Genomic DNA, 27597 nt, shown 5'->3' on the forward strand with positions numbered 1-27597 from the left:
AGTAAATGTCACTCTTGCTATGCTTTAGCAAAGAGGTTGGTGGCATTGTGCCACTACTCTAAGAATCTGTGGAACTTTGAACTTGAGAGTGATAATTTAAGGTATCTGGCAGAAGATATTTCTAAGTAGTGAAGCATTCAAGAGTCAGCCTGGCTGCTCCTAATTGTATATAGTCAAATTCATGAACAAAGGGATAATCTGAAAAAGGAAAGCAGAGCATAAAAGTTTAGAAAATTTGCAGCCTGATCATGTGGCAGAAAAGAAAACCCCCTTTTCTGGGGAGGAATTCAAGCCAGTTGAATAAATGTGCATACATAAATTTATTTTGTTTACCATTGGCCAAATATGAATGACCAAGAGGATGGGAAAAAATCCTAGAAGGCATTACAGAGACCTTCACAGCAGCCCCAACCATCACAAGCCCAAAGGCCTACGAGAGAAGAGTGGTTTCATATGCCAGGCCCAGGGCCCCATTGCCCTGCACAACCTCAGGACACTGCTCCCTGCATCCTAGCTGCTCCATATCCAGCTGTGGTTAAAAGGATCCCAGATACATCCCAGGTCACTGCTCCAGAGGGTACAAGCCATAAGCCTTGCCAGCTCTTACATAGTGTTAAGTCTGTGGGTACACAGAGGTTAAGAGTTGAGGCTTGGGAGCCTTCAGCTAGATTTTAGAGGATTATGAAAATGCCTTGATGTCCAATCAGAAGTCTGCTACAGGAACAGAGCCCTCATGGAGAATACTAGGGCAGTGCAGTGGGAAAAAATGGGATTTGAGATCCCACACAGAGTCCCCATGGGGACATTGCCTAGTGGAGCTGTGAGAAGAAGGGCACCACCCTTCAGACCCAAGAATGGTAAATCCACCAACAATTTACACTTTGTGCCTAGAAAAGCTGCAGACACTTAATGCCAGCACATGAAAGCAGCCAAGGGAACTGTACCCTGCAGAACGAACAGGGAAGAGATACTCAAGGCCTTCAGAGTCCCCCGCTTGTATCAGTGTGGCCTGGATGTGACACAGGTAGTAAAACAATATTATTTTGGATCTTTAAGATTTAATGACTGCCTTGCTGCATTTTAGACTTGCATGGGGCCTGTAGCCACTTTGTTTTGACTGGTTTCTCCCTTTTGGAATGGGTGTGTTTACCCAATGCCTGTATTCCCATTGTAACTTGGAAGTAACTAATTGGTTTTTGATATATACAAACTCATAGGCAGAAGGGACTTGTCTAAGATGAGACTTTGAACTGTGGACTTTTTAGTTAGTGCTGAAATGAGTTAAGATTTTTGAAAGACTGTTGAGAAGGGATAATTGTATTTTTCAATGTTGAAAGGTTGTGAGAATTACAACGGGCTAGAAGTGGAATGATAAGGTTTGGAACTATGTCCCCGCCTGTATTAGTCTTTGTTTCAAACTGTTATCAAGAACTACTTGAGACTGGGTAATTTATGAAGAAAATTGTTTAATTGACTCATAGTTCTGCATGGCTGGGGAGGCCTCAAGAAACTTAAAATAATGTTGAAAGGTGACTGGGAAGCAAGAGCCTTCTTCACATGGTGGCAGGAGCTGGGGGGAGGGCACGTGCCATACTTTTAAACCATCGGATCATGAGAATTCACTCCCTATTACAAGAACAGCCTGGGGGAATCTCTCCCATGATTCTGACACCTCTCACCAGGCCCCTTTCCTGACATGTGGAAATTACAAATCAAGATGAGATTTGTGTGGGGACACAAAGCCAAACCATATCACCACCCAAATCTCCAAATCTGATGTCTGAATTATAATCCCCAGTGTTGGGGTAGGGGCCTGGTGGGAGGTGATTAGGTTACAGAAGCGGACTTCTTCCTTATTGTTCTCATGATAGTAAGTGAGTTCTCATGTGATCTGATTGTTTAAAATTTTTTACCAGCTCCTTTTTGCTCTCTTTCTCCTACTCCCACTGTGTAAGACATGCCTGCTTCCTCTTTGCATTCTGCCATGATTGTAAGTTTCCTGAGGTCTCCCCAGCTATGCTTCCAGGGCAATCTGTTGAACTATGAGTCAATGAAACCTCTTTTCTTTACAAAGTACCCAGTCTCAAGTAGTTCTTCATAACAATGTGAGAGCAAACTAATATAATACAAATAAGTTGAAAGTGAAAACATGGGAAAAATATATCCCATGCAAATAATGAAAGAGAGATCAGGTGACTATAGCAATATCAGAAAAAATGTATCTTAAGTCAAAAGCTGTTACAAGAGACAAAGGACAGAACATTTTATGTTGATAAAAGGGTTTATCAATGAAGAAGTTATAACAATTATAACCATACATGCAGCAAATAATAGAAACCCAAAATACATGAAGAATTGCCAGACTTGAAGAGAGAAAGAGATGGTAATACAGTAATAATTGTCCACATCAAAGTCAATAGAAGACGTAAATGTACATTTTCAATATTAAATAGAACTTCTAGAAAAAGATTAATAATAGAATATTTGAAAAGCAGTATAACTGACTACACTAAAACAATATACAGAACACTTCACTGCACAAGAGCAAAATACACATCTTTCTCAACTTCATATGGAGTATTCTTCCAGATACACCACATGTTAGGCTACAAGACAAGTCTTAAGAAACTAAGAAAATAATTGAATTTATTATATTGTTGCGGGAAGTCAGGGAACCCAAATGGAGGGACCGGCTTTAGCCATGGTAGAATAACATAAATTGTGACGATTTCATGGACATTTATTAGTTTCCCAAATTAATACTTTTATAATTTCTTACGCCTGTCTTTACTTTAATCTCTTAATCCTGCTATCTTCTTAGGCTGAGGATGTATGTTGCATCAGGACACTGTGATGATTGTGTTAACTATACAAATTGTAGAGCATGTGTGTTTGAACAATATGAAATCTGGGCACCTCAAAAAGGAACAGGATAGCAGCGATTTTCAGGAAACAAAGCAGATAACCGTAAAGTCGGAGTGCCTGTGGGGCCGGGTGGAACAGAGTCATATTTCTCTTCTTGCAAAAGTGAATAAGAGAAATATTGCTGAATTCTTTTTCTCATCAAGGAACAGCCCTGGGAAAAGAATGCACTTCCGGGGGGAGGCGTCTAAAATATCTGCTCTGGGAGTGTCTTTCTTATGCAGTTGTAGATAAGGGATAAAATAAGCTCTGGTCTCCTGCAGAGCTCCCAGGCTTGTTAGGATTGGGAAATTCCAGCCTGGTGAAATTCTAGCCAAACTGGTTCTCTGCTCTTGAACTCTGTTTCCTGTTAAGATGTTTATAAATGACAATATGTGCACAGAGGGACATGGAACCTCATCAGTAATTCTGATTTTGCCCCGGCCTTGTGACCTTGCCCTGCCAATTTGCCTTGTGATATTTTATTGCCCTTGAAGCATGTAATCTCTGTGACCCACACCCTATTCATACACCCCTCCTCCCTTTTGAAATCCGTAATAAAACCTTGCTGGTTTTGCAACTCAGAGGGCATCACAGAACCTGCTAACATGTGATGTCTCCCCTGGACACCCAGCTTTAAAATTTCTCTCTTTTATTCTCTTTCCTTTTATTTCTCAGACCAGCTGACACTTAGGGAAAATAGAAAAGAACCTACATTGAAATTTTGGGGGCTGATTCCCCCGATATTATATAAAGCATCTTCTCTCATCACAATAAAATATAGGTAGAAATCAATGACAGAGGAAATGAAATTTAAAAATATGTAGAAACTAAACAGCATCCTGCTGAACAATTGATATTGATGAGTCAAAAAATTCACAGGAAAATAAAACTTTAAAAACGTAAAATGAAATGGAATCACAACATATCACAACTTATGGGATAAAGTGACAATTATACTCAGAGGAAAATTTATAACAAAAACACATACATTAAAAAAAATATTTCAAATCAATAACCTAAATTGACATTTAGGAATTAGAAAAAGAAGAGCAAACTATACCAAAGATAGAAGAATGGAAATAATGAATATTACTGGACAAATAAATAAAGTAGAAAATAGGAAAACAATAGAGAAAAGCAATGAAGGCAAAACTTGGTTTATAAAAAGAAAAGAACATTGATAAAACTTTAGCTAAACTGACAGAAAAATAGAGAAGAAACAAATACCTAAAATCAGATAAAATTGAAGGAATTATTAATTACTTACACATATAAAAGATTATAGGATAAAACCAGGAAAAATGGTACAACAAAAATTAGATAAACTACATGGAATAAATTCCTAGAAATATGAACATTACACACATATGTACAAATATACACCAAACAAGTTTATATGGCAAGTTAGAAATCATGAGTGTGTCTAAACACAGGTAATGACAGTATTGAAAGAGGAAGGAAGAGAATGGTAGCAAAACAATATTTGAACAAATGTCAGTCAAGAATTGTGAAATTCTATGAAAAATATAAAATTACATATTCACTAGATGCAGAAACACATCCGATATAAGATGCTCTCTTTTATGTTATAAACATCAATAAATTTTGAGTTAATGTGAAATTTCTGAGCCTATTAAAGTTATTTTATGGTTATACAATAAAAATCACATTAGTCAAAGTTTAAGCCACATATTGGGAGAATATATATGCAATACATAACCTGACAAAGGATTCAAAAGGGCTTAAAAGTTTATCTGATATATTGTAGTTTGTCAAAATGCCCAATAAGTCCAGTATATTAAAATGACCTCAATTGCATTAGTAATCAGGAAAATGCAAATCAAAAGCATAATGAAATACCACTATACTCCCATTGGAATGGATTTAATTAAAAAGACAACATCAAGAGGGAATGTGGAGTAGTTCAAGCCCTTATACATTATTGGTTGCATCTTAAATCAGTGCAACCTCCTTAGAAAATATTTGTAATACTACTAAAGTTAGAAGTAAATACAACATACTATCCAGTAATCTTACATCTGAGTGTATTTCTTAAAAAAGGAATTATTATGTCAATCAAAAAAGATTAATACACCATATTCACAGCGTTTTTATTCATAATTTGTAAGACTTTAAACAAAGATGTTCAAAAATAACAGAAAAAAATATGTAAATAAATAAATTGTGGATTATCCACCCAATCGAATACTACATAGCAATAGAAATATATGAAGGAAACAACATGATGAATGAAATTCATAGATGTGACATAGAGTAAAAGAAGCATTACATAATAAAGTATATGCTTTATAATTCCATTTATATATAGATCAGGCAAAATTATTCTATGGTGATAGAGTTTAAAATAGTAGATATATTTTGGCACTTGAATGATGGAAAAATGATGCATTAGGAATGTTGATAATGTTTGTATCTTGATCTGGTGGAGACTTCAATGAATATGCACTGTATATACTTTAGAATATATATAAATCTGTATAGTTTTCTCTGTAGAACTGATATCAAATTAAAATATACAGTTTATTATATTGTACATGTTTCAAAAAGTCTTCTCAGATAGTTTATGAGCCAAATTTTTAATTTCTACATTAGAAAGCACTTGCATCTTTGAAAAAGAAAACATACTTCTAAATGAAAGAGAGTAGAAACATTTTATATCTACTATTCATTTGAGATATAGTAGGCCTATCGCTTCATCCTAACAATAAAAATGTTTCTTAGCTGCATCATTGTTTATCTATGCATCTGTTTCAAATTTTTTTTAAAAAGTGTGTAAATAATCCACAGATGTCTAAGTGCTTTCTGGGATTTAAAACAAAGGTGTGAAGGTAACACCCTGTGTTACAGCTTAGGAAAGAGGCATAGAAAAATCAAATGAATATAAACTAGAAGATGAACCTTCCTGGACATATTTTAGTTTGCTTTATGGCAAATAAGTCCCATCTGGCCCTTAAGTCAAGGAAGTTCAAATCCTAGAAAGGCAATAACTTTTTATCATGAGCTAAAGAATAATAGAGTTTACCCAATAATTGTAGAAGCTATCCAACCATATTTTGGCCAAGAATAAAAAATGTAACTATCTCAGAATCCCATAAGTTATTTGATAGGGTCTCAGTATTGTCATGAATCTATCAGAGAGTACCAACCTAAGTCTGTGACGAGGTTGATGTTAAAATATTACAATGCCAACCTTAGTATTTTGTTTGCAGAGCCTGACTGTTGAAGTCCCCTTCCCTCTCCCCTACAGCTAGAAAGAGATTCTTTATTAAGTGTGATAGTTAAATAACCACACTTTAAAACATTGACATTACACATACATCGTACATATACATTAACCTACATCATAGCAAGAAAAGCTACTACTGTTCATGAGACATATAATTTAAAAACAACGCTGTTAAAAATGACATATCATTTATATATTCATAACCTTGCTCATCTTTCCTTTTACAACACAGATGTATTCACTATAGCTTATTAATTAATTTACCCATTCATGCAACAAATATTTGTCAAACCTTTTCTGTGAGCATCTATTAAATATCTCTTACTGGATGCCCACAAATAAGATTTCGATGAAATAAAAAATCCATAAATAAGATACAAAAGATTTTATGTTCCAGTGGATGCCTGCCCCTTAAAGACAGGTCATTTTCATATCCTTTCTTCACCTTAAAAAAACTTCTTGCTTTTTTATGTATCTCCAGATATTCTAAAATGTTTATATAGAAATGTGCATTTTACTGAAGATACTGTAATAAGAGGAACTGTTTCATCACACAACCAAATTTAAAAATATATAAATTTGCTGTTGGTCATTTGGTTCTTCATCCCATCAATTTTCTCCCTGGCTAGTACTCACATTGTTCTCCTACCGTATCATCCATTAATCAGTTGAATAAATTTCTCTCGTCTTGTGAGTGGCACTTACAAAAACAGTTTGTGACACAATAGAGACACACAACTGATCCTTACACATGACTCTTGTGAAAAACTACCTTTTAACTCCAAGAACTATGAAAATATTAACCTAATCAAAATAGTTTATGTTGTACCTTCTTTGTGAATAACAAAATGGAGAACCAGGAAGGTTTCATTTTACGAACAATACAAATATCCTTTCTGTTATTACATTTTACAACATAACAATTTAACAATACATTTCTATTATCATACAGAAAATTTTATTTTCATTCTTTTTTCTTTCATTTATATTACAAACAATTCATCTGAATCACCAAAATCTGTCCTATTTTAGGACAACAGTTATTCACCCCGATGTTTTGGATGCATTCCACAGAAAACTAGGTAAATTATATGCACATACATTCATATGCACTTCATATAAACATTATTAGTATATGTATATTGAGTATATATGTGTGTATTTGTGCACATTTACTTAGTTTTCTGTGCATTATAACCAAGCATACAGCTAATAAAATACTTAATATCTATCATTCTAATATAATCATGTGCTTATGTGCCTTTTAAAAGCATGTGTGTAATTTAAAAGCATATAAACACACGCTTTTAAGAGACACACAAGTACATACTTATATTGATAGATAAAGGGAGTAAAAAGTCTGTTTTCTCTTCCTCTCATCTTTGACCTAGTCTTCACACTATATCAAATTTAAAATGTGCAAAGGAAATTCCTGACCTGCCCCCTACCCTCTCTTCCCACTCATAGAATTTCTTCTCCTCTTCTAGACCTCTCATCTTTTTTTTTTTTTTTTTTTTTTTTTTTTTGAGACGGAGTCTCGCTCTGTCGCCCAGGCTGGAGTGCAGTGGCCGGATCTCAGCTCACTGCAAGCTCTGCCTCCCGGGTTTTCGCCATTCTCCTGCCTCAGCCTCCCGAGTAGCTGGGACTACAGGCGCCCGCCACCTCGCCCGGCTAGTTTTTTGTATTTTTTAGTAGAGACGGGGTTTCACCGTGTTAGCCAGGATGGTCTTGATCTCTTGACCTCGTGATCCGCCCGTCTCGGCCTCCCAAAGTGCTGGGATTACAGGCTTGAGCCACTGCGCCCGGCCGACCTCTCATCTTAGTAAACATCAGATATTATATTTGAGATGAACAGGCCAAATTCCTCAAGCCATTCTTAACATCTGAGTTTGTGTTAACTTACATGCTATATCTAATCCATCAGCAAATCTTACTAAATTACTTTAAAAATATATCTAGATTCCAAGCCTATCTCTCCACCTACATTGTTATCACCCTTCTTTCAGTCACAGTAATATCACATGGATTGTTGTCATAACCTCTTACTTATTTTTGACATCACCCGTCTTTCAACCACAATAATATCTCATGGATTATTATTATGACCTCTTACTTATTTCTGTTTATGTTCTCTGCAGCTTCGCTAGAGTACCGTTGATGCTTAACCAACAAAGGTTCAAATTGTGTGGGTTCGCTTATACATGAACTTAAAAAAAAAGTTACACCAAGTGTGCCTTTCCCTCTCCCCTTCCACCTCCTCCACCTTTTCCACCTCTGCCACTTCGGAGACACAGATACTCACCACTTCCTCTTTCTCTTCCTCCTCAGCCTACTGAATGTGAAGACAATGAGGAAACGTCCTTTATGATGATCATGATCCACTTTTATTTAATAAACAGTAAATATATTTTTTCTTTCTCATTAGTGTCTTAATAGAATTTTCTTTAGCTTAATTTATTGCAAGAATACAGTATATAATATATATAACATACAAAATATATGTTAATCAACTGTTGATTAAATAAGTAAGGCTTCTGGTAAGCAGTAGGCTATTAATAGTTAAATTTGGGGGGAATCAAAGGTTATATGTGGATTTTCAACTGCACGGGGGTCTGTGCCTTTAACCCTGCTGGTGTTGTTCAAGGATCAAATATGTATCATTTTATAATACATCTCATCTCCCTTCTGTCCCTACTATTACTGTCTAACATAATATATTTTACTGATTTCTTTGTGTCTGGTTAATGTATAATGAATAAAGAATACCAAGTTGTCATATGGAGGACTTACCTCAGAAATTCCCACTAGCGAAGAATCAACCAATTAGTCAGGGCAGGTTCCTGAATACCTGTGTAGGCAATACCAGCACTATCTCCATGCTGTCTGGTTCCCCTGACTAAACTGGAATTGTCTTGAATTGTTAAAGCTATTAGCATTTTTGCTTGTTTTTTTGTTTGCCTTTCTAATGAAACAGAAAAAAATACAAGCAATCTGAGTCAAGGGTTAGCCACAAATATTTTCATCCAATGTTTATTAAACTAGCAAAATACTGGCAATAGATGGAATGTCCTTGGCTAAGAAATGTGAAATGTAGAATTTTCACACAATTAGAAGGTAAAATCATTAATTAAAACAATGAGAAAAAGTTATATAATGATTATTGATCAGAAAATATATTTGTAATAGACAAATACATGTTGCATAATGATTATTAACTGAGAAAATGTGTTTGTAATAGATAAATATATGTTGAAATAAAATAATAATTTTCACTTATCTTTAATGATAAAATTGTCTTTTCTTATTCTTTTTGATGACCTATAGTACCTAAATGTTCTAATGTGGGAGTGATTTCTGACAATGAAAATAAAAACAGCTTTTTACATCTATATTGACAGATTCTGGATTGGGGACTAAAATTGGGGAATAGAATACTCCACCAATTGTCCCCCTGAAAATACACCAATCAAACAACTATTTACCCTCAAAAAAAGCACATTTGCAAAAACCAAAACTCAGGTGTGCACACATAGAACCTGGTTTTAACTTTATATTGCCAAAAGAGGCACTGAAGAGATAGGAAAAGCAGTCTTGAATCACAGACACCACCCCTCCCCCATGCTCTGGCAGCTGCAGTCTGCTACTGAGAGCACTTCTGCACCCTGGGGAGAGAGAGCGAAAGCCAACAATGATTGTAAGGCATTGAACTCAGTGTTGCCTTAGTTATAGCAGAAAGTAAAACCTAACCAAACTCAGCTGATGCTTGCCCAGGGAGAGTGCATCAAAATCAACCCTAACCAGATGGGAATTACCAATCCCATCAGTCAGAACTAGAGTTCCCACAAGCCTAGACACCATGGGCTAAAAAGCTCTGGGCCCCAAATACACATAAAAGGCAATCTAGGCCGCAAGGACTGCAACACCTAGGTGAGTCGTGAGGCTGAACTGGGGCCAGAGACTGTGGAATGGGTGGGCACACGACCTGCTGAGATAGTAGCCAGAGTAGCTAAGGGAGTACTTACATCACCCCTCTCCTAACCCCAGGCTTCATAGCTCGTGGCTCCAAAAAAGACTCCTTCTGGCTGAGTACAGTGGCTAACATCTGTAATCGCAACCCTTTGGGGGGCCAAGGAGTGAGGATCACCTGAGGTTGGGAGTTCAAGACCAGCCTGACCAACATGGAGAAACCATGTCTCTACTAAATATACAAAATTAGCCGGGTGTGGTGGTGCATGCTCCTAATCTCAGCTATTCAGGAGGCTGAGACAGAAGAATTGCTTGAACCCGGAAAGCGGAGGTTGCAGTGAGCTGAGATCACACCATTGCACTCCAGCCTGGGCAACAATAGTGAAACTCTGTCTGTCTCAAAAACAATAAATAAATAAAATTTAACAAAAGATTCCTTCCTTCCATTTGAGGAGCGGAGAGGGAAAGGTAGGGAGTACTTTGTCTTGTATCTTGGATATCAGCTCAGTCACATCAGGATAGGGCACTGGTCAGAGTCTCAAGGCCCCATTCCAGACCCTAGCTCCTGTACATGGCTAGACATACCCTGGGACAGAAGGGAACCCACTGCCTTGAAAGAAAGTACCCAGTCCTGGCAGGATTTATCACCTCATAACTGAAGCGAACTCGAGTCCTGGGTAGACAACAGCAATTCACAGTTTCCACAATGAAGGTCTTCAGTGAGAAACATGCTGGTTTCAAGCGAGACTCAACATTTTTCTAGCTGTGGTGGCTGTGAAGTGAGACTCCTTCTACTTGAGAAAAGCTGAAGGAAAAGTAAAAGGGACTTTGTCTTGACTCAGCCACAAGGGTAGAGCAACAAGTGGGTTCTTGGAATTCTTGATTCCAGGACTTGACTCTTGGGTAGAATTTCTAGAGCTGACCTGGGCCAGAGGGGAGCCCATTCCCTTGAAGGGTGAGTCCCAGGCTAGGCAGCATTCACCATAGCTGACTTCATAGCTCTGGGCCTTTAGGGAACATTGCTGGTAGTGTGAGACTGGACTGCTCCCTGTGGGATTAAGGTGGTGGTGGCCACTAGGTGAGGCTATTTTGCTTTTGGAAAGGGTAGGGAAGAGTGGGAAGAACTGCATCTTATGCTTTGAGTGCCAGCTCAGTCATAGCATAATAGAACATCAAGTAGACTTATAAGTTTTTTTAACTCTAGTTCCTGGTTCCCAGAAGGCACCTCTGGACTTTCCCAGGGACTACGAAACCTCACCACGCTGAAGAAAAGGGTATAGTGTTGGCTGGCTTTGACATATGCTGATTGTAGAGCCCCAGGGCTTTGAGCGAAAATAGACAGTAGCCAGGGAATTGTTATAACAGGGCTTGAACAAGACCCAGTGCTATACTGGCTTCGGGACCAATCCAGTGCAGTTTTAGGGGTGGTGGCTGCAGGGGTTCTTGTGTCAAGCCACCCACAGCCCTAGGTGGTTCAGGGCAGAGGGACAAACTCTGTTTGAGTGAATTAAGGGAAGAGAACAAGCATCTCTGCCTGATAGTCCAAAGAATTTTTCTGGAGCTTCCCCAAGACCATCAAGCTGGTTACCTCTATGAGTTTGCAAGAACCACAGCGCTATTGGTTTTGACATCCCTCCTAAAGCAAATGCAGCTTAGACCACAAAACCCAAGTATTTTTAAAATATCTGAGAAGATTCATCAAGAAGAACAGATATAAAGAAGACCAGGTTGTAAAGATTACATAAATATCAAACTCTTCAATGCCTGTACTCAGACAAACATATACAAGTACCAAGATGATCCAGGAAAACATGACTTCACTAAATCCACTAAATTAGGCACCATGGACCAATACTGGAGAAACAGATATGTAACCTTTCTAACAGAGAATGCAAAATAACTGTTTTGAGGAAACTCAAAGAAATTCAAGATAATGTAGGGAAGGAATTCAGAATTCTATCCAATACATTTCACAAAGAGGTGGAAATAATTAAAAAGAATCAAGCAGAAACTCTGGGGTTAAAAAATGAAATTGGAATACTGAATAATGTATCTGTATCTTTTAACAGTAGACTTGATCAAGCAGAAGAAAGAATTGGGGAGTTAAATAACAGCCTATTTGGAAATACACAGTCCGAGGAGACAAAAAAAAAAAAAAAAAATACAAAACAATGAAGTATGCCTACAAGATCTGAAAAAACAGCCTCAAAATGGCAAATCTAAGAGCTACTGGCCTCAAAGAGGAGGTAGAGAAAGAGATAAGGGTGGAAAGTTTATTCAAAAAGATAATAAAGAAGTCCGCACAACAAGAGAAAGATATCAATATCCAAGTACAAGAAGGTTATAGAACACCAAGCAGATTTAACCCAAAAAAGACTATCTAGAAGCATTTAATAATCAAACTTCCACAGGTCAAGGAAAAATAAAGAATTCAAAAAGCAGCAAAAGAAAAGAAACAAATATCATACAATGAAGGTTCAGTACGCTTGGCAGCAGAGTTCTCAGTGGAAACATTTTAAGCCAGGAAAGAATGGCATGCCATTATTTGAAATGCTGAAGAAAAAACAAACAAATAAACAAACAAACAAAAAACTTGTACCCTGGAATAATATATCCAGCAAAATTGTCCTGCAAACATGAAAGAGAAATAAAGATGTTCCCAGAAAAAAGTTGAGAGATTTCATCAATAGTAAACCTGTCCTACAAGAAATGCCAAAGTGAGTAATAAGAAAGAAAGCTCATTAATATACAATAAGAAATTATCTGAAAGTATAAAACTCACTAGTAATAATAATTACAAAGAAAAACACAGAATATTATAACAATGTAAATGTGGTGTGTATGTTACTTTTATCTCAAGTAGAATAACTAAACAATGAACCAATCAAAAATAATAAATGCAGCAACTTTTCAAGACATAGTATAATAAAATATAAATAGCAACAACAAAAAGTTAAAAAACAAGGGCACAAAGTTAGGCTATAGAGTCTTCATTGTTTTCTTTCTGCTTGTTTGTTTAAAATAGTGTTAAGTTGTTATCAGGTTAAAATAATAGATTATAAGATAGTATTTGCTATCTTATAACAAATGCTATAATATAGTATTATAAGATTTAACAAATCTTATATGTCTCATAGTAGCCTCAAACCAAAATTAAAAAACATACAATGAATATATAAAAATACAAAAAAAGCAACTAAATCATATCAGAGGAGAAAATTACTTTCACTAAAAAAAGACAGGGAGCAAAGAAAGAAGGAAGACAATGTTATGAAACAACCAGAAATCAGGAAAATATAGCGGGAGTACTTAATAATAACATTGAATGTAAATGGAGTAAACTCTCCAATCAAAACACGTACCGTGGCTGAATGAATAAAGAAACGGGACCCAATTAATCTGTTGCCTACAAGAAACATATTTCACCTATAAATATACACATAGACTGAAAATAAAGGGATGCAAAATAATATCCCATACCATCAGAAACCAAAAAAAATCAGGAATAGCTATACTTATATCAGACAAAATAGATTTCAAGACAAAAGCTATAAGACGAGATAAAGATAATGATAAAGGGGTCAATTCAGAAAGAGGATATAACAATTTTAAATATATATGCACCCAACACTGGAATGCCAAGATACATAAAGCTAATACTATTAGAGCTTAAGAGAGAGTTAGGCTGTGATATAATAATATCTGGAGACTTTAGCATCCACTGGACAGATCTTCCAGACAAAATCAACAAAGAAACATCAGACATAATCTAAACTATAAAACAAGTGAATCTAACAGATATTTACAGAGCATTTCACCTAAGAGCTGCAGAGTACACATTCTTTTCCTCAGGACCTGGATCAGTCTCAAGGATAGGCTATATGTTAGGTTACAAAACAAGTCTTAAAGCATTCAAAAAAACTGAAATAATATCAAGCATCTTCTGTGACCACAATGGAATGAAACTAGAAATAAAAAACAAGAGGAATTTTGGAAAGTATCCAAACACATGGAAACTACACAATATGGTCTTAAATGATAAGTGAGTCAATGAAGAAATTAAGAAGTAAATTGAAAGATTTCTTGAAACAAATGATAATGGAAACATACCAAAACCTATGGGATACAGAAAAAGCAGTATTAAGAGGGAAGTTTTTAGTTATAAGTGCCTAGATCAAAAAAGAAGAGAAACTTCAAATAAACAACCTAACAATGCATCTCAAAGAATCAGAAAAGCAATAGCTAACCAAACCTAAAATTAGTAGAAGAAATAATAAAGATCAGAGCAGAAATAAAGGGAACTGAAATGAAGAAACCAATACAAAAAATCAATGAAACAAAAAGTTGTTTTTTAAAAGTAAAACGACACTGATTTCAAGCAAAATAAATCAACAATAGAAAAGCATTTTCTGATAGAAAATCTCAATATCGTAAATATTTTTTCCTTAAATATATTTCAAATGAATTATTTCCATAAAAATACTAAATAGGCAACTTTTTCAAGGTTCTTAATTTTAAGGTGGAAAAATAAATATGGAACATACAAAGAAACTGCAAGAAAAATTCTGAAAAAGAAGAGAAACAGATAAAATATATCACAAAATGCTTAATTAAATACATTAAAATATATGAATTCTGTTACAAAGTAATTTTACTAAATTTGCTAATTTATTGAAATATTCCATAAAGCCACTACTTTTGATTATTATGTCAGATGGATACACAGTGTAATAAGGTGTTTTGTGGAATATTTTATGCAATAATTTTTATTATTTTTGAGTATAGTTAATGGTTAGATGCATATATTCATATATACAATTTAATATTTATGCATTTTACTTATTTTATGTTTATATAATTTATGTATATCTGTTATGTTATTTAAATATTATTTTGGAATTCAGAGATCCTTCTTAAGGTAAACATTAAAACCTTAGTAATAAATTTGGCCTATACAAAAAGAATAAAACATATGTTTTCAAAGTAAAAATACATGTCATTGGTAAAAATACTAGCAATGTATGGAGCAAATCCTTTATCTCATTAATATCATAAACATGTTTACTAAACATGAGGAAGAATTACAAAAATTGCCTATCAGGAAAAATAAATGAACAAAATACTCAGGAGAACAGTTCATTGAACCTTTTTTTCAGTGCTTAAAAACATTGTGAGAAAATCTTCAAACTTAATTATGACAAAGAGGTTTCAAACTAAAAACCAAATCTCTATACAGAAATTATTTTACCAGGTTGGCAAATCTCCACCATTTGATTTCACACAATGTGGATGATGGTTTCAGGAATTCAACACTGGCATATACTGATGATGGTTGTATAATTTGATGATATACAGTGTAGAAATATTATAAAATATTTAAAAACATTTAAATATACATTAAATTTTGACTCACTCTAGTTCAATAAAATAAAAGTAAAATGCTTTAGAAAACTGAGAATTTAGATGTGAAAATACTCAAAGTAGTTTTTTAGACCTAAAGTTTGAAACAAACTAAATTATTAGTTGGAGATACAGTAAGTATGCATTCATATAATGAAAACTCTACAGCTATTACAAAGAAAAGGGATAACCGACATGTGCTCATATAAGAAACTATAGTTTGTTTTCAGTGAAATAGAACAATATGTGAAACTGTACAGATAATCCCAGCTGATGATATACAGATTTGTTAAGGGTGTTAATAGAGCTTTATCAGTAGACTCCAAGGTTTTAAAAAATATGAAATTCCAAAGTTGGATCACTATTTGCAGAATAGGAAATGTCTGAGAACCAAATACCTATATTCTTGATTTCATTTATCACTTCGAGAATAAAAAAGAAAAAAGTTTAGCAAATAGGAAGAAACATCAGAGGGAGCTTCTGCCTTGCCATGCAGTATTGTGAGAGGGTATGCCAATTTTTCACCCCTGGTCTGGTAAGAAAGCTTCCATGGGTTTAGTTGGCATGCTTTTCAATATATTCTTGTAGTTGAGACATATATTGTTGCTGAACCCACACCAGAAAAAGTTTGGCTATGGGAACTAGAAGGAAGTGCTTTAGGTTTCCCTGGACTCACAGAGTTTTCCAAAGCATTAATGACTGTTTTTTCAATCTTTTCTGCTTCCCCACCTCTTCTGTCCCACCCCATGAGCGAGATGTGGACCAAGCAGGAGAAAAAACTGAGATCGGGCCATATTGAATCCTGGCAATGATGTCTACATAAGCACAAGAAGCAATCCCAGGCCAGCAGCAAAAAGCTGAGAGGAAATGTTGGGTGGCAGAAATGAATCACAAGAAACCATCAAAAATAAGTTAACTCAGGTGATGATAGCCTCAGTTGAAAAGTCACCAGTCCTCCCTAGTGAATCCATTAAAACTCAATAATAAATATTTGTTGGGACTAAAGGGTACAAAGTCATCCTAGGAAGGAATGGATACAATCAGAATCTTAGCATTCCTCTATACTATCCATCCCAGGTCTGAGGGTGTAAGAAATTCTCTGGCAGGTAAATGTAATGTGAGAACGGAGGAGAAATAGAAAGTTCCTCTTTTTCCATAGGGACTTCAAACCTGAAGCATGCCCACACTGGGGAAGATGAGAGAATGTTAAATCAACTAAGATCTTGATGGGTTTCTTAGACTGGATATTATAATAACTGAATTGAATTTTTCCTTGTTATTCAACTTTTGAAACATACATTGAGAAAAGAACTATTTCTTAAAAGTGCACATAAAAACTTTATATTAGCCTATGTTTTTATCCAGGGTTACATAATTACACCCACTTAACAATGAGCAATACAAATGCCTTATACAATGGACAAACACATAATGTTTTGAATATCTGTGTATGCAGGTATACATACTGTTCATAATAGAATGTTAATATGTGATTAATTATATTAAGCTGTGAAAACTGAGATTTGAGATCCAGACTTATTTGCTTTTTATTATAATTTTTAATTATTAAAGCAATTATTATTTCCATAAAATTGTTCTCTTCACATATTTTAGGAAAAAGTTATTCTAAACAAAACAGAACATATGAATTCAACAAAATTTGATAAATTAAAAGAACATTATCATTCATCAATAACCCCATATGTTAAAATCTTTTAGCTATTTTGTATCTCACATGCACAATCATATATAAACCAGATCTCCTGTCATATAGATAAATATATAGACATATAATACATATGTATCTTACTGTAAATAACACCTCATTGTAGATAACAAAAAATAACTAAAGTGACTACAACACTGAGGAATAAAACAAGTAATTGTTTTGATTTTTTAGTGATATATTGATTTTAGAATAATATATGAATTTAAAGATTAATGCAAATACTATATGATTTATATTAAAAACCCACTCATTTTCTAAAAAAAAAAAATAGAATAACATGAAATTTGAAGGTAAGAATAATGCACTTCTACATAATAAAAGGTGATTTAAATAAGATGTATTGCATGGTAAATTGGACGTGACTTATCTTGTAGAAGAGAAATATAATTTATATAGACAAAGCAAAGTGAAGCATTTGCAATTATGCCCTTCCCCATAAGTTCAAAAATTTAGAAACAAAAAACAACACAATTATAACATTTTGGCAGGAAGATGCTATCCAATCTTTCAATTTTCTTCAACCACTTTTTAAAATATACAAATGCTCCTAAAATTAACAATGGAGTTGCATCTCGATAAATCCACCATAAATTCAAAATATCATGCCAAAAATTCATTTTATACATGTAACCTAGTAAACATTATAGATTAGCCTAGTCTACCTTAAATGTGCTAAAAAAAAAAAAAACAAAAAAACTTACATTACCCTACAGTTGGGCAAAAATTCTGACACAAAGTATAGTTAATAATAAAAAGTGTTAAATATGTTACATAGTTTATTTAATACTGTACTGACAGTGAAAAACAGAATGGTTGCATGGGTACTTGAAGCACTATTTCTACTGAATGCGTATCACTTTTGCACCATTACAAAGTCAAACATTCTAATTTAAATCAGGGACCACCTATGATGTCATAATCTTACAATTGTCCAGCATTTATAATTCTCTTTAAGAATTTAGGAAATTTAATTATATTCATATCTTTACCTAGTTTCTCTATATTGTAATCATTAAGAAAACAGTAGATTTGATCAATAGGTACAAAGAGTTTTTCTTTTAGAATAGATACTTAGGAATAGAAAAGAAAAAAGTAATAATCATCTTTACTTCTTTCAGTCAATACTGCTTGAAAAGCAATGATGAACCAAAGTCCACATGTGTACATCCTTAATCCTTTGCACCAATACATAAAATTTAAGAATACACTGAAAATTTGCATGACTACATTGTTTTGTTATGATGTATCCCTAGGCAAATGTGCAAAAATTGATAACTGATTCTAGAATATGTTACTTTAAAACTATAATAGCATGTAAATATTGTTTTAAACAAGATTATTGAATAACTTCTAAATATTGGGTCTTAAAAATTGTTACATTTTATTGTTGAATGGTTATACACATTTAAAATATCAACCACTAGGTATATATTGGGTCAAATGTATATACTTACTGATACGGTTTGGCTCTGTGTCTCCACCCAAATCTCATCTTGAATTGCAATCCCCATGTGTGGAGGGAGGGTCCTGGTGGGAGGTGATTGGATGATGGGGATAGTTTCCCCAATTCATGATAATGAGTGAGTACTGAACAGGTCTGACAGCTTAAAAGTAGCACATCCCCCTTTGCTCACACTGTCTCATGACACCACAAAAGACATGTCTTGCTTCTTCTTCACATTCCACCATGATTGTAAGTTTCCTGAGGCTTCTCTGCTATGTGGAACTGTGAGTCAATTAAACCTTATTTTTCTTTATAAGTTACCCAGCCTCAGGCAGTTCTTTATAGCAGTGTGAAAATACAGGCAATAAGTCTTATTTAAATCACTTTTTATTATATAGAAGTGCATTATTCTTACCTTCAAATTTCATGGTATTCTATTTTTTTTAGAAAATTAGTTCATTTTCATATATTCATATATATTATGATATCATAAATATATTCACTAAAGAGTCATAAGCAGAAGATTTTTCTGAATATAAGATACATTAAACACTATATTAGTTAATATATTATATAGTTAATATCTTATTAATAAAATAGTAATGTATTATATTAATATTAATAGTAAATGTATACAATAATATTTCAAAATGTCTGTCATACAGTTGATGTTTGAATAATAAAACACTAAAGCATTTTATTTAATAATAAATACACACTGATAAGAATTTAAATGCCTTTAGATAGGCATGAAAATTACTTAACTTACTCAATAAGCAATATTAAATTGACAAATTATAATTCAACTTAATGAAGTGCTTGGTGTGGGAGTAAGTTAATTTCTGCAGACCATGTGAATGACCAATCAAACAGCCACTGGCTATTTTTTCGGTAGTATTGTCCTATCTCAACTGAAGATAAAATTATACTTTCTCATTTTTTAATAGAGCAAAGAAAAAATTCCAAAAAATGTAAAATTAAGTTATAATATGTTTTTAAATTTACCACACTGAAGTATATAGAACTAAAATTATTTAAAAGAATTACTTCTGTGATAGAAATAAAGATAGTATTTGAAGTTTAAACAGAGGAAGTAATTAATTGAAAGGTTTGTTAAACATTGAAAAATATATTTACCAGCATCATGTTCAACCTGCATTAATTCTCTAGGGTACCTGCAGTTGCAACATTCGTTTGTATTTGGCACACACAGAGAGAAAGCATTCATAGTGAATTTCCATAGAAAAATCCAACCAAAATTGTGCTGCATATAATGAAAGGCAAAGAAAATAGCATATTTTAAGAATGTTTAATATCATACAAACATTTTGTTATGTTTTGCTTTCTGTGCGTTTAATGGAAAATAGGAGAAATACTATTTTTTAAAAAGAATGGTGATAAATGGCTAAAAAGACATGCTGGAATTCTGTGTGAGTGAGAAACAGGGCAAAAAAAGGAGCTAAAGCTTCCTAATCTCTTTGAAGCCATGTTTATGACAGACCTGGTGAAAACCCTAAATGTTTTTTGTTTAGAGAATAGTGCCAGTGTGTAGTGCCGGTTATCTAGAATACTTAAAAAAACAAAACAAAACAAAACCAGACATCTAGGAACTTATATAAATATCTGGGTTTAAAACGGTGGCGTTTCATAATCTACCTAGCTCTTTTTACGTGAAGTGACCACATATCCCATTTAGAGAGCCCATCTATAACCTAGGTCAAAGCGTGTTCAATGGGAGAATAAGGAAACTGAGGAGCTGTGCTAGGGGATCCGAGACTTGCCTCTTTCATTTGTGCAATGCAGTTTTTATATCCTTAAACATGTTTAGTTAAGCTTGATACTGGTTAATATCTCTGATGTATGGGAAGACTCTGATTCACAAATCTGATACTGTGTGTAATCTCAGATTGGTACTGTTGGCATGATTGTGTTTTAAATCCATGAGTCATAGTTGCTAATGCACTTTATGGCAAGAAATAAAGAGGTACTGATAAAGCACTGTAAAGACTTAATGTCAGAATGACTGTTTCTCTGGCCTCTTAGCATGAAGAAGTGAGAGCTTTGAAAGAAATGATAACAGTGTGAGAATGAAGAGTAATGGCATTTGAAGGAAATTGGTTTAATTCAGGTAAACAGACTCAGTTGATAGACAAGAAGCACAAAACTGAAAGGGATGTTAGTTATTTATTTATTTTTTTTCTGTTTCTTCACTCTTGCTAGAAACTGTAGCAAAATCCAGACACACAAAGATCAGAACCAAAGTCCATGTAAAATTCATTTCTGTATTCTCTGGAAAGTCTCATCATTGACTTTCATACAGGAGTAATTTATAAAATATTTGTTGAATGAATAAATATGCAAATCTGTAAAGACAGCATTCCAGACACTGACACTCAAAAAAATGCTTGCTCCTGCTCTATGAAACCTGTAAGCAGAAATGTGAAGAGTAGGCCTACCACAAGTTGATCTTTACCCCGGCTCTGCCAAGTTAAAGCTGTCAGAGTTCCATAAAATATTATTTTACTCGTGTGATGCTTTGAGGAAAGGACAAGTCCATAGTTCCAGACAGATTAATAGACTATATTAGGTCACTGGGACAATAATTCCTTTCATTGACATAGATATTGAAAATTAACATTGGTGTTCTGTCTTTGAGGTTTAATATTAAATAATTTGATCAAAATCAACCCTTCTTGAGGTTACAATAGAAAATTCAAAAGGTTTAATTGATATTTCTAAAATTCATTTTTCTTCCATTTTCAGAACTTCCTTTCTGTATGGAGTTAATGGAGCAAATCTGACTTCCTGAGACAGTACCTCCAGAACTCAAGAAGGTATTACTGCTGAACCATGCTTAATAAAGGCACGGATGAAAAACCAAGTACACTTTCTCATCACAATAGAAAGAGCATAAAGTCCTAATTAAATTTTTTAAAACACATTTTATAATTTTTCACAATATGTGACACTCAAAATATGTTTAAAGATGGCTAATTACATGTTTGGAAACAGATGTAAGATGACAACTCTTCTTATTAAAGATTTTAAATTTTAAAAAGTAAAATAAGCTTTTAATATGAATGCAAATAATCTCATAATTATATTAGAAAGTGATTAATACTTAAACAGTAGAATCTAGTTTTTCTGCTTGTTTTTGGCTTGGGAATTTTTTCTCTTCAGTTTTTCATTAAGAAAAATTCTGCAAAAGAATAATGCCCAATTTTTATCAGAATCACAATAACATCAAAGCACTAAAACATAATGGTTTAAATTGAATATAATTTGGTGTAATTTTTAAGCAATATAAGCAGAAAATGCTGATGTTTAAAAAAAGAAGTAATTCAACTTTCCCTAATTATTTCACAAAACTATTTTTTGCATAAATTATAATTTTTAAATAGTTTAGAGGCCATTCGTTAAAGTTTCCTACTGATTGTCTAAACTTGGTAAAGAACATGAAAATAGTAAACCAGATGTTTCCCTGGTTTTGCTTGCTAAATTTTATTCTCAATAAAGGACTGACTTGCTAAACATCAATGGAGTAGGCAGAATATACCTGCCTCAACTGCCAAATTGCCAAGATGTTATACCCAAATCCCTGAAATGTGTGAATATATTTCGTTACCAGCCAAAAGGGTCTTTCAGACGTTAAAATGTAGAGATCAAACATTGAGACTTGTAACCACAGAATAAATTCCACAAAATTTGCCTGATGTCTGAGCTGGAATATTTGGGAATAACCAGGAGAATGACACTTTATTGCATATTTACTTAAATATATCACATACTAACATATCAATATTAGATTTTTTATAAGCTCACTGATTCTTCTGTCCAGTAACTAATATTCTAGAATTTAGCTAGCATTTGAAAGAAGGGAGAGCAACACATTTCATCACAACTGAAAAGAACAAATAAATAGGTGCTGAAGGTAAAAGCTAGAACTGAAGAAGAAATATGACAAACAATAAAGAGTAGGTTTAATGACCATTGAGGACACGCGGGGGCTGGAAAGAATAGATATTTGGGGTAGTCCTGGCATTGGAGTTTATGTGATATTTAGCAATAGAAAGCTCAACTGAATTAAGAAGTATTTCTATGGCTTATATGTTTAATTTGGCATTGTTTAATGAAACTACTTAAGTTAATGTTCAATTATGTTTGGACCTAGAGATACATATTCTAAATTTGAACAGTGCTAAGCTAAATCATGAAACAAATTAGGTTTATTCCAGGTTCATACCACTACAAAGTAGAATATATGGCCCTTATTTATCCAGGGTTCAGATTTTAAAATACAAGAAAAAAATGCTTATATGGATCCTGTGAGGTTGACTTCTATACAATACGTACATGTATCAAATTAAACATTGCTCAACATTTTCAATTTAATTTGAAAAATATTAATCAAGTAAAAGATGAATAAAAGGTAAAAGGCAGTCAATAAATGGCATACTTATAAATAAAGCTAGTTTTAAATTTATTAAAAATTATTAACATTTATCATAAAAATAATAGAATGTTATCTGCCTAGGGCTCTTCACGATTATCATGTCTGCAATAGTCTGATTCTTAGGCAAAATGCGTGCAAATATCATGTCTAATTACTGTTTCTACATTATCAACACCACCCGAACACCGCATTACCTGCAAATGTCTTTCATATAATCACTGAAAAAAATTCTATTGAATTTAACTGAATTGATCTGAAGTCTTTTGCCTTGACATAATTCTGTAAGAAAATGGATGATTGCTTTATCTGAAATATTTGGTTTATTATTTAACATGGTTCACAGGCTTCTCAGCCCTTAAACAAGAACTATGGACAGGCAGGGGAAAAGACATATTGCTTGGTAAATCACAATCTGTCTTGTAAAATAAAATGTCATGGTCATGCAGTTTTGGAAATAAACAGAGTAGATGTTTTAAAAAAAAAACTTTCGAGTTTGTCACAAATATTTGTAATTACAACATAAGGATTGTAAAAACAGATACAGGGTCATTACATTGTACCTAGGCATATGGTTAGCAGAGCTGTCATTGTTACCACTGTCAATATTATTAACTGTTACAAGAACTTCATTTCTGCCTGTTTTGGCAAAATACCACATGTGGAATACTCGAATAACAAAGCAAAGATCTCTTCAGGAAGATACAATAATAATCACATGATTCAATAAAAACTGAGAAGATTCCTGGTCCTGAGCATGAAAAAGGCTCACATGTGATGCAATATTGCTGTCTTCAAAGAAGGCCAAAAGCCAAAGAAAATGGGCAGCCTCTGAAACTGGAAAAGACAAGAAAACTAATTCTCCTCTAGAGTCTCCAGAAAGAAATGCACCTTTATTTTAACCACGTGAGACCCGTATTGGTCTTATGACCTATAAACCTTTAAGAGAATAAATATGCTTGTATTAAAACACTAAGTGTAGAGTAATATGTTACAGTAACAATAGAAAATTAATACATAATTTATGAGGTTATATCATAAATATGTCTGCTAACTTTGTAATATATTAAATGATAATTCCTTTAATGCCAGAAGGTACTAAGTTGATTAAATGAGCATTAGAGCTTAGCACATGATCCATTATTAGCGCTTAGGACTTGATACATTATTAACAAATTAGTAACAACATTATTAATGGAGTGAAAATCCAGTTAAATGCTGAGAAAAGGAATAGATATTTCATTTTGTGAAGTCTCTATTCAAGGCAAAAATAAAAACTCATATACATACAATATCTCTGTATCAACTACTAGCTACTGAAAGAAAGTTAAACGAATTTATTAAAAGTGAATACTCCAGCATGTTTTGATGGCATTTATACCTCTAAAAGAAAAAGAATATTGAATCAAAACTTATTGAACAACTATATGAATATGACAAAATTTAAAAGAGATACCTTGGAATAAACAGATTATGTTTGTAAAATTTTTTTTTTTGCTTATTCACATTGAAATTAATACAAATATTTAGAATGCAAAACATTAATGCTGAAAAATAATAAGGATTTAGTACATTTTAGTTCACTATTATTTAATTCATATTAAAGCCAGAAAAATATATATTATTCATATATTTGTATGTGTACATTTCTGTGTGTATATATGTATATTTATACATACACATGCATTCATTATTACTAAATCAACACCATGCTGTTTGTCCTAAAATATATTCTTTATTTATTTTAATATCCCTATATTACATACATTTCCTGTTTGATTCTCATGATACTTTCAATAAAATTGTCTGGGTTTATTTTATGTTGTTTTATCTATATTTATCATTTCATTAAAAATACTTAGTCAATTAAAAATGTATAAATAGAATATATATGGAAATGATGGACAAGTTACATTTTTATATAAAGTATATTTAATTATCTAAAAGCATGGTTGAATAGAAAATTTTTGTCTTTAAAAAGGCAAAAATCTGAATACTGAGCATACTTAATTGTTTGGAACTTTAAGCAATATTTTGAAATAGATCAAAATTATAGCAAATGCAAATTTTAGTTACATATCGTTTGCATTAATTGAACTACCTGCATTTTTATCTTACTTCTTTGCCAATGTATTGCTCTTATATATAGGGTTTTTCTCCAAATAAGCCCTCTGAGATATTAATTCACAAATAATTTGCAGTAGAAAGTATTCAAATGTATACAGGTATTATGAATACATATTTTTAAAATTTAGATGTTTTATTCCTTTAATTGTTCTTAAAAGATATTTTAAAATGTAAATTTCACAGAAGGTATAAAATGTGCAAATAGTCTCTCTTAATATGGCTGAAAAAAATGCAAAATACAAATAAGCATCTCACAGGTAAATAATAAACATAAAACTATATGTTAAGATTTCCAGGCTGTGCCAAGGTGCTAATTACACAAAATCAGTTATATATACCTATATAATGTTATTATTTCATACTTATAATGCATAAAAACCCTATATAGTTATTTAATCGCTATGGAAAGAATGTATGTATCTATAAACATTTAAATGTATATTTTATAACTTAATTGAGCAATTATAATTTTGATATTTTGTAGGAACATCAAAAAGTCACGAAAGAATGATATCAGTAAGATGGCTGATTAGTCTTTCCCAGAAGATAGGTGAAGGTTCATTTTTTCCACACACAAAAAAATCAAAATATGAATAAAACAACTAAAATTTGATTGCAGTATCTTAAAGACAGCACTGGAATGAAGCAAGAAGGTGGCAAGATTCCTGTGGCACACAGAAGCCCAGCATGGCAGTATGGAGAAGGGATTGAGGCATTCTGCCTCTGCCACACCGTCTACCCTACCAGGATTGGCATGGAGCCAGAAATAACTCCCTCTCGAGGGCAAAAGGTAAGCAGAATATAACTCCCTCACTGTACCACAGACACCTACAATTCTTACAATAGGAGGATCCCACAGTCTCCACAAACCATTAGCCCAGTTTGGGGATGCCTGAAATTCAGACAGCTGCATTACTCCAAAGCAGGAGCACATGTTGTGCACTCCATAACCATGACACAAGCTGCTGCAGCACAATGCCATCTTGAAACTGGAACCATTACTGGAGTATGCCCTGCTCTGGGGGGCCAGTAGTCACTGCACCTTTTCAAACTTGAGGTTCCACCATCATTCCAGCAAGTCCAGACAAGGGAACACAATGCCAAGCCCCTACTGCTCAGAGGCAGGGCCCAGGAATAGCCATGACTCTGGCCCAGCACAGCTGGGAAGACAACCCCAAGTGAGCTGAACTGCCACACACCCACACCATTAGCCAGATGAATGTGTCAGTCCCTAAGCTGACCAACCCATCACATGAATGAATGCCTCCACAGCTTGAGAATCAGCCTGGAAAGCCCAATACCAGCAAATCCACGCCACCACTGCCAAAGACTTCTGCAGTCTAGGCCACCGAGGCACTCACAAACATCACTAACGTGAATTACACCTGAAGAACTCCACAAACACTACACTATTGTGTCCAAACAAGATCACGGCCAACACATCCTACCCAACTAAAACCCTAGGATTCATCTCTGTTGAAAACAAAATAAGTCTTTTCCTACAAAAGCTACTCCATAAAATTAGAAGAGGTAATTGTTCCACCAAATGTGCAGGTATCAATGTAGAGACACAAGCATTAGAAAAAGCTAGAAAACATGAACCTACAAATGAACACAATAATTTTCTAGTAACAGACTCCTCCCAAAAATTTACAAAACAACAACAACAACAACAACAACAAAAAAAAACAGCAAATGAATCAAAATAATTATCTTAGGAAATTTCAGTGAGATACAAAAGAATACAGAGAGATAATTCAACAAAATGAGAAAAACAATTTATGATCTGAATGTCCCTGCATAGGTTACCAAAATGTCGTGATCAACAACTGCCTGAGGCCATTGCGTGGGTGATTAAAATAATTTACAAGACTGTTGTGGGGAAAGAAAAGAAGATTTATTGGATAAAAGGAGGAGATACACCTCAAGGGAACAACAGGCAAAACAGCAGAAAGAAGGCCAAGAGGCATGGGCTGGAGGGGAGTTACATAAGGTTGTGCTGCTTGGGCTGAATGCTTGCTGAAAGGATGCTTGGGTGCAGGTGAGAGGTGAGCTGGATGATTGTAACAGAATGCTTGGGTGCTGGTGAGCCATCTGTGGTCAACCCTGTTTCTTGGAACATTTGATCTCCTCTACACCTGTCTCTGTTCCTGCCAACTACACCCACTTTTAAGTTTTGTTTTAACTCTAGGTCTCTACAATACCCATAAAGCTTTATCTTATTGCCCTACTTTATTTTTCCCACTGATCAAATCTGCCATTTTATTATATATTTGTTTATTTTCTTCTGTTCTCAATAAAAAGTATCCTAAGACTGCACAGAGTTCTTG

The sequence above is a fragment of the Macaca mulatta genome, chromosome 8 (assembly GCF_049350105.2).
Source record: "Macaca mulatta isolate MMU2019108-1 chromosome 8, T2T-MMU8v2.0, whole genome shotgun sequence".
Lineage (NCBI taxonomy): Eukaryota > Metazoa > Chordata > Mammalia > Primates > Cercopithecidae > Macaca > Macaca mulatta.